The sequence below is a fragment of the Cebus imitator genome, unplaced genomic scaffold (assembly GCF_001604975.1).
Source record: "Cebus imitator isolate Cc_AM_T3 unplaced genomic scaffold, Cebus_imitator-1.0 Scaffold180, whole genome shotgun sequence".
Taxonomy (NCBI): Eukaryota; Metazoa; Chordata; class Mammalia; order Primates; family Cebidae; genus Cebus; species Cebus imitator.
In genome coordinates this window covers 692,306-701,632 of record NW_016107495.1, presented here as the reverse complement: position 1 = coordinate 701,632, position 9,327 = coordinate 692,306, and the positions used below count along the sequence as shown (strand labels likewise).

The 9,327-nt window shown below is 46.3% G+C and overlaps 1 protein-coding gene and 1 non-coding gene across 3 annotated transcripts in view; one reads left to right on the top strand and one right to left on the bottom strand.

Annotated features, from left to right (window-relative positions):
• Window positions 1-9,052, bottom strand: part of MAPRE3 (microtubule associated protein RP/EB family member 3) — a 57,460-nt gene extending 48,408 nt beyond the window's left edge. For both annotated transcript variants that reach the window (XM_017545552.1, XM_017545555.1), the window contains exon 1: window positions 8,625-9,052. The gene's annotated coding sequence lies outside the window, so the exon portion shown is untranslated. The remainder of the gene's footprint in view (window positions 1-8,624) is intronic.
• On the top strand, window positions 6,298-6,432 carry LOC119473731. The gene has a single exon (XR_005202951.1). It is a non-coding gene; the product is annotated as a small nucleolar RNA SNORA48 (small nucleolar RNA).
• Window positions 9,053-9,327: the final 275 nt, after the last annotated feature.

Below are 9,327 nucleotides of genomic sequence, written 5' to 3'. Positions count from 1 at the left end.
TTTTTAATAGAGACTGGCCTGTACTCTGCCACCCAGGCTGGAGTGCAATGGCATGATCATAGTTCACTGCAGCCTCAAACTCCTGGGCTCAAGCCATCCTCCTGCCTCAGTTTCCCTAGTAGCTGGGACTACACGTACATATCACTATGCCTGGCTAATTAAAAAAAAATTTTATAGATGGGATCTTGCTAGGTTGCTTAGGCTGGTCTTGAACTCCTGGCCTCAAGTGATCCTCCCCTCTTGGCCTCCCAAAGTGTTGGTATTACAGGTGTTAGCCATTGCTCCAAGACTTAAGTCTTTTCTGATTACTCCAGTTCACAGAGACTATTTTCCTCTCAGCACCCTTTTGGAATTTAGGCTCTGTAGTGTCAATGACACCCAATGCACTGTTCTTTTCATTTCTTTTGCCTCTCTTCCTCAGCTGTCCTCTGATGAGTCTCCACATCATCCTGCACACCCAGTTCCAGGGTGTCTTCATCTCTGAAGTCTTCCTGGCTCTCACCGGCTCAGGGTGACTCTTCCTTCTGGCTTACCAAAGCACCCTTTCCCATAGCCAATACGGCCCCATCCCCTCATGTTGTAGTGACATATAATTTTGTGTCCAATTCTTTTGCCAGAATATTAGCTGAGTTCCTTAAGAGCTGAGACTATGTCTTATAGAATAAAGCACCAAAGATGTGTTTCTGACATGCAATATTGTCATAATCCCTAATCATTCCATATAGCCATCTTGTCTTCCACACAGATTACAGTCTCCTTATGGACAAGGGTTGAGTCTCATTTCTTTTATATCCTATAGTGACTAACAATACAAAACAGATAAAGGACTTGACGAAGGATATGTGTTGAGAGTATGCTTAAATGTCTTGTGAAGACGATATGCAAATTTATATGAATAATCTATAAGCCTGGAAACAATACTTTTGGGGTAACAGAAGTCTTATCAAGTTGTCTCAAGACACTGTATCTTGCTATTTTGGGCCAGCATAACACATCTCTGTACTTAGCAGTGATCCTGTTACTTAAGAGTGTTAATAGGATGCCTAAACTGACAGCTTTCAGCTATGAGCTCTACCCATCTAAAATCAGAACAAATCAAGGACCAAATCAGAGTCCCAGGTAAGTGTCAATGACCTTCAGCGAAGGGGGTAGGGGTGGAGGGTGGCTGGCTGCCAAGAGTCTGGTGCTGCGGAAAGGCCTGGCTACACAGCATGTATTATACCACTGGAGATAAGCCTGGGTGAAACACTCCTCACATGGGAAGGGTATCTAATTTCACCCACTGGTCTAAGACCTGCCCCTTTCACATGGCAACACATACCTTAGACCCAACTATGATCTTGCTGACTCAGATGCAGCTAAGATTTCATTTCTTACCAGTCAGGAAACACCATTTAAATTACAAGGTGACCAGGACCACAATGCCCTCAAGATAAGATGACTGTTTCGCCAACAATCACTCTCTCCGAGTGGTGGAGCTCCTCCGGCCAGCCATACCCAAAGACTTGCTCACTAATAATTGCAGGCAGCAGGGAAGGCCTCCACCCCATCTGGGACAAGTGTTTGGGTAGTCAGACCATTTGGAAGAAGAGGCAGATCCTGCTTAGCAAACATTTATCACAGCACAGACCGAGCTATGTGACAGGCCATATGTTCTTCAACTCTAAGTCCCAGATCCTCAGGAGGAGGCCAGAAGCACCCCTTTCCCAGTGCTCAGAGCTGGGCAGACTCCACCACTGGCAGAAGGCAGGTATCAGTCCTCTGGGCTGACCATCTAGGTGATGTACAGTGTGTGTGTGGATGGGACAGATGAGGCCAGAGGACGGCTGCCCGGCCAGCCCCTTCCAACAAGGCCAGCCCCTCCCGACACAGCCAGCAGCTCCACAGACCTGGTGTGGCACAGAGGGAGTGGCCTAGCCCATGCCTACATAGGGCTTCTGCCCATCAGGTGGCCACAGGTAGTCACCCAACCTCTCCGTCCCTGGAAGGAAAAGGGGTCTCTGAGCTGATGGCTCTATGGAAAGTGACAAACAGCAAAGGGAAGAAGGTGACTGTAGCAGGCCTTGGCAGAGTCTTTTAAAACAGACAATTTAGATAGAGGCACATCACCCCAGAAATGAGCAAAAGCCTCAAAAAAGGCATCTGGAACACCAGAGAACTGGGAATACAGAGAATCTGAAAAGACAGGGAAAAGAAGGCCACCCGAAACAGAGCCCTGTGGTATACAAGGTTTTATTAAAACCTTCTGATAAATTTAAATAGTAAGAGGCAGAGAAGACTCTAATGACTGCTTTGCTATATGGAATCTAGATGTCACTGGTTTTAAAATGTCATGATTAAGTTACAGTTGTTTAGTGCAGAAAAGCTTAGAAAACATCAATAAGCACTAAGAAAAGCCATTTGTTTTTTTTAATCCCAACACTCAATCACTTATGATTTGGCATATGCGCTTCTAGTAGTATCTTTTCATATTTTTCTTTATAAATATGGTGTTTTCCTTGACGTGCTATTTTTCATCCTGCTTTTTCATTGATATTAAGAGTTCTGGAATGAATATTCCAAACATTCTATGTTTTTAATGCCTGTGCAGTATTTTATCTGGACGAACCTGACCAATCCTCAGTTGCTGCCACTTTTGGTTCTTTTCAATGTTTGATATTACCAGTAATGTTGCATTAATAAAAATCATTTACAAGTATGTCTACACATCTCTGATTTTCTAAATATTCCTAGAATGGCAATTTCTGGTCTAAGGACATACATCCTTTAAGCTTTTTTATATATAATGAAACTACTAGGCAGATTTGAAGCCATTCTTCTTGCTCAGTTATTTTAAACATATCACACAAGTGGTATGCATCTCCTATATATAGGAAATAGTTTCAGGGGAAAAAATCATTCTGCATGAAGTTAAAACATTTTAGATAGGACAAGTCCTTATTTACTTGAGACAAACGAAGCGTCCAGAGCTTAAAATACTGATGTTATGCCAAAAAGTTGACTAACAACATCTGGTCGGTTTAGCAAAGCTGGTAGGGCATTGTGCGAGTGAGTACAAGATCCAGGCTTATGCTAGTATTGGCCAGTCAGCTCTATACACAAGAAAAACCATCCTTGGCCACAGCATGCTTCACCAAACTTGGCCAACTGTCACGCGAATCTGTACTCCTGGCCAAAGGGAAGATTGGGTGATGGAATGTGAATTACTCAGAATAACCCATCCTAACTCCTGGGTAAGCAACCCAAAGGACGTATCCAAATGACAGGTGTGTCATCTTTCTATAATAAACATGACATCTGGCTAGAAAATACAGTTGGTCAACTTAACGACAAAATTAAAAGCTCAAGAATCCTTAAGGATTTTATCATAGTTTACCAGTAATTCCTACCAGAAGCAGTGAATAAATCGCTATGTAAAAGGTATGCTGTACCAGCCAGGTCTGATCTAGAACTTAGCCACACAGTGTGCCAGCATTTCAGCTTGGGTGCCTTTAAACTTCAAGCCCTCCTGACATTAAGTAAGAGGCAGGGATTTTTCATGAAGGTCATATGGTCAGATGCCATTTTCATCAATAGTCGGAAATTAAATGAGCTTATTAGAATAGCTATGATTATTTTAGCTGGTCAAGCAATGGAATGACCGGCTAAAATAAGTCTTAAGAAGAGATGATGAGGTAGGTGGTCAGTTAAGTACACTGGGCTGCCAGCGAAGCAGCCTCTTTGGAGGGTCCTGCCCTCACTTAAGACCTTGGTTTGGTGCAAACTGCCTTGGCCTGCTTGAAACTGTCAAACATTATTTGCCCCAGGCAAGAGAGGCTCCAAGTAAAGTCAGCTGCTTCTTTTGTACCAACATGTATTTACTGAACAACTACTACTGTCCATTCTATTTGGTATTCATTAAATGACAAAAGCATCCACGCTTCTTACAACAAGTCAAATATCAAAGCATATAAAGTTCCCTCTTGAGTCTCCCTTTCCCTTCTCCAGACCCAAATCCCACCTCCCAGAGGTAAACAGTATTGTGTTTCTCTTTTCAATCTTTAGATGTCTATACATGGGTATTTCCTTCCCTACTGAAATTTATCTAGGAATTTAAATTCACTTTTGCTCTCTCACCTGAACAGCTTGCCCTGGTTCTTTAATTACTCAGTAGTCTCTGCCTTGAGCCAGTCTGTAATTCTCTCCATTCAAAATGACCTCCCTTTACCTCTGCTCACTGGTGAGGTTTCCCTCCTAAGATGAATAGCTCCTTTCCCTTGCTCTCTGGATCTCACGGATGCAGAAGCTGATTTTAGCCAAGTCACCCTTGAAATCTATGCCTCTACCAGTCGAGGAAGCCAATGAAGACCACATGCGTGTCCCTCACAAGCAAGAGCTCAGCAGCTTTTCTATTTCAAATGAAGACCACTCCCCAGACTGGCCTCCCTGATGGAGGACTAGCCACCCCAAGCACACCACAACCCTAAGCATACCACATCTGTGCCTCCTAAAATCAAATGCTCCCGTCCTGCCAGTCTTTCAGGTTGGTTGAATACATGGAGCAAAGATACATTTCATATACTCCTGTTTCGGCAGTTGAAATAATAATGCAAGTGCCAGTTCTTCCCAGGACAAACCTTCTCTCTGTCCCTGTCAAATAACGAGAGGGCTGCTGAGAAATGGGGGCTACAGAACTGGGGGTCCAAGATGGACCTAAATCAAGATACAATTTTGAAACCATTATTTGTTATTTTATGCTTTAGTAAATATAAAACAATGACTGGTATTTCTTATGAAGCAAACACTCTACATACTTTCTTTCATTTAGTCTTCACAATAACCCTGTAAAACAGATGGCTATTATTCCAGTCTTACTGGCATTCAGAGGTAACATAGCTCACCCAAGGCCACACAGCCAGGAGGTGGCTGGATGGGGATCTGAACTCAGGTCTGCCTGCTTCCAGAGGCCAGGATGCCTCAGCACTTCCCAAGGATAGGGTTTAGAAGTCCCTATGGCTCCCAGAAACTACAGAAGGTTCCATTCTGAAAGCTGGAAGATAACCCCGCTGCTGCCCAGTATGCATGCTCCTCCTCTCAGCCTCTCCACCTTGCTTTCTGGAATGCGGTAGTCTCACATATAAGAAGTAGAAAAGACTTCAAATACCCAACTTCACATTTGCTTTTCTGTTAGTCGATGCAAATTAGAAAAAAGACCTTCTTGAAGTCAGAATGCGTGAGAAAAAAGTATTATTTTTAAGGTGGCAAGAATAAATATTTAATTAGACAGTTTGACACCAAATATTGCCTGGCTTTGCAACATCTCAGACGACAAAACAAGCCCTTGTCTACAGGGCTAATTACAGACTACTAAATTATTTTTATTAAAACCCTTTGGAACATTACGAGGGATGAAGCAATGCGGTGCTGAAGACTAACTCTAGCGTGGAAATCTGGAGATCTAATCCTGACTCAGCCACTAATAACCACCAACATTCACCTGCCTAATGTACACAATTTACAAAGTGTTTTTACACATGTTCCACATGGGTTGGGTGACCTTAGGCAAGCCATTTAACTCTTGGTGTCTCGTGTCAACTTTAGAAATGAGGGCATGAAACTATACCATTTGGGGTCACCTCCAGTACTAACATCCTAAGGGAAGGAGCCTTGGAATCTTTACAAATGTGTCTGTAAGCAAATCAGGGCAGATGCATTCTGTTTTAAAAAACTATATTTTCTGTTCAGCTCCTGACAAATGTTACTTGGCTAAATTCAGGTATAGCTCATAAGACGTTTGCTGCCAGTTAGTTGGCTCAGTTTCTAGAGAGTACCACACGAAGGCCTTTGGTTGGATTCCCATATGGGAACTTTCCTCCATTCAGTAGGCTCCTACCATGCCTAACGCCAGCCAGTTATCTTACAAACACAACCCCATAATGTGTGCCAGCATGGAGGAGGGACCGGAAGAAACTCATCTTCACAATGCATGCACTATCAGGATGGTAGGTCAGAAATGGCATCATCATGCAGGGATATTATCAACACCATTCTTTCTCAATTCCAAGATTCGCAAATCCCTTCCTCAAGACTTGCCACTTTCTGACTGTTTTAATGTTTCTAAAATGAGAATGTACCTTGGAATCAACATACATTTTTGATCTGGTAACATTACACTATTTTACCTAAAAGCTATTGGTAAATTGCTGGCGTGTCTTAGAACCAAGAATACAGTCCTACAAAACCACAACATCGATTACATAGACTTAGGTCTAACTTGGTTCAAATCATGTGCCTCTCCTTGATCTTAACAATTACACTCGTCCCTGACCTGGGTAGAGTGGCATCTGGTTGGTGGTGCCTATCTCATATCAGCCAGGGACAAAGCAACCCCTTGTTCATCCCAGCTTGGCTTTTGATCTGTGCCTATGCCTGGTTCATGCCTTGGACACATAGGTAAAAAAAAAAAAAAGAAAAAAACAAACAAACAAAACAATTATACTCAGCAACAGCTGGATAGGCAATGCCCAAGACAAGTATCAGTCCTGTTTCCTCATAGTAGCAGTTTAAAAGGCATTCCATTATTATTTCATAAAACACTGGTATGGATTTCAAAGGCAAATTAATCCACATAAAAACCACTGTGATCCTCTGAAAGTGTTATATCCCACAGCAAACTGGAAAGGAACATTTTACTTACACCCTCCTGATCTATCTAGCCTTGACACATTTTCTCCCCTCTTAATTCACAACCCTTCACCCCAGTAATATCGCTGATTCCCAAAATACACTCAGCCCAGGAGCAGCTCTCCAGCACAGCTGTCTGCTCCTGCCCTGCTCGGGTATTTTGGTGAGCTATGTGATACAGGACCACACGGAAGGAATGCCACTCTCAGGCCCCACGGTTCCCATTGCACCACAGGCAGGTGCATCCCACCAAACCCCAGTCTGGCATTCGAAACAGAAGAAATTGCCCTGCTGGATGGGGGCTATAGTTTTCCTGAACTTCATCTCTATGTTTAAAACTAGGGCGACAGCCGTCTTGGCTACTGTAAACTAATCTGATGGGCATGGGAGCAGGGAGTGGCTCTGAGGAGGCTGCCAATAGGCCATGATTGAGCAAAGTAAAGGAGGGAAATAGTTATTTCTCAGTGTTTGCAACCCCAGAAACTCCAGATGAGTGGCTCCTTCACCATGAATTTTAACAATGGACCATTCGTTCCTTTTGCTATCTGGAGTAAAAAGCCCAAAGCCTCTTGTGTGGTAGATCCAGCTTATATTTACATGTGTTTTTTTAAAAGCACACTGAAATTTGGAAGCCAAATAAAAAAAGTTGACAATGAGGTACACACACAGTAGTTAGGAGCCCTCAAGTTGCGACATGTTTATTAAGAGTTTCTGGCTCTGGGCACTAGCTCTGACTTCAGCTCAATTCTCCTGGAAAAAGAAAACTGTTTGTGACCCTCCTCTATTCCAAAAACAGGGACTGCAAGACAGGCAGGTGAAGGGGGAGCAAACATAACACAAGGAATTGTCCAAATATGCTAGAACCCCTATGCGGTGACACCCCCTACAAAGACACAGCTGCAGGAGGCACAGTGTACAGGCCTCACACCTACACCGTAGAGAAGCTTTGATTTTTCTTCTTCCTCTCCACTCTGCACACGTTATGTTAAAACTCACTACTACCCAATCAGTTAATTTACAGGAATCCAAGACCAAGTCCAGCCACAGCCCCTTCATATAGAAACAGTAAGCACTTCCTATGGATGGTATCAGGCCTGTTTCCAAACCTCACATTATACCAGGGTTGCAGTGCCATTTAAAAAATTGCATTTTAAAAAGTGCCACAAGATGCTTATTCACGACAACACACCGGAGGCGCAGGAACTTGGAGCTCCCAAACGCAACCTTTCTCCCTTCTCTCCACTACTTCTACTCCCCGCTTCACACCGCCGGTCGGCTGGGCAGTAGCTCAGCCCACTAGAAGGCCACCAGGCACTAGCCGCGTTCATAAACGCTAGATGGTCACGATGGGGCTGAACCCTTCTCAGCCACATCTATTCCGAAAGCACTGCAAGCTCTGAGCAGCCCGTGAGAACTGTCCAGACCTGCTTCCCCAAACCGGCCAGGCGGGAGCGGGTGGGGAAGAAACCCGGGGCCCCCACGCTGGGCCCAGCGCGATGTTCCCCCTCCCCCAAGTCTCCCCTCGCTCTCCAGTCACTCTTTTTCTGGCATATCACTGTGGAGAACCGGAGAGGCCGGGAGATGTCAGGCCTAGGAGGAGCGAGGAGGGAGAATGGACAAGGGCGGACGGGAGGTAGTTTGGAGGAAGTATCAGTCCAGGGCAGAGGTGCGGTGGCCACATCTAGTGCGGAAGGACCCCCAAGGTGGATCCAGAGAGAGGCAGGGAAAGGGAGGGGAGGGAGGAGGAGGGGGAGTGGCTGGGGAGGCCGGGCCGCCGAGGCCGGAGGGAGCCGGGCGACAGGGATGGAGGGGGTTGATCTGCGCGGGGAAGGCGCGGTCGGGGTGCGGGTATGCGGGTGGGGAGGCGGGGGCGGGGGGAGCCCGGTTCCCCTCCCCCAGCCCGGGCCCGGGCCTCCCGCTGACTCAGCCCCAAGGCGTCCGTCGCCTCGGCCCGGACTCACAGTGCGCGAGGCGGCTCCGGCGGAGGCAGCGGGGGAGGGGACAGGCGGCGGGGGCGCTGCGGCAGAGGCTGCGGCTCCGGCCGGCGGCTCCGGGGCGGAGGGTCCTCGCTGAGGCCGCCGCGGTCTCCGGCTTCAACGCACAGACTGCGGGGGACGAGGGCACTGCGCAGGCGCGATGCGGCCGCCGCTGTCAGTCCGTGCGGGGCGGGGCCTGGGCACCCGCCGTCTCCAAGGCAACTCGGCGGCGGGAGGAGGACAGTCCCTACCTCCACCTTGCCTCGGCGACTGCGGCGGGAGGCGGGGGGCGACAGGAACAGCCCCACTGAGTTGCCGTAGCAACGAGGAGAGGAGACCGCCTTAGATGTGTGCAGTGATACCAAGGAAACGCGCCTACCTTGTCACCATAGCAACTGGGAACAGCCCCTTCCTTTTTCCTTGGCAACAGGGTAACAATCCCTCCACCCTGTCTCATCACAGGAGGAACAACTGTGTACACCTGATTCCAGTTGCTGGATGACGGATTTTCATCTTTTATGGCTACGAAAAAGGAAAAAGAGACGTTTTCTTCTCTTTCAGCGACATGGAAGAGCTAAGGCTGGATTTTATCTTCTCTCTTGGTGTGCGGCTTCCAATCACAGCCTTTTTCTCTAATCCCCAAATTCAATTTTTTTTCTTTTCTTTTCTTTTTTTTTTTTTTTGAGAC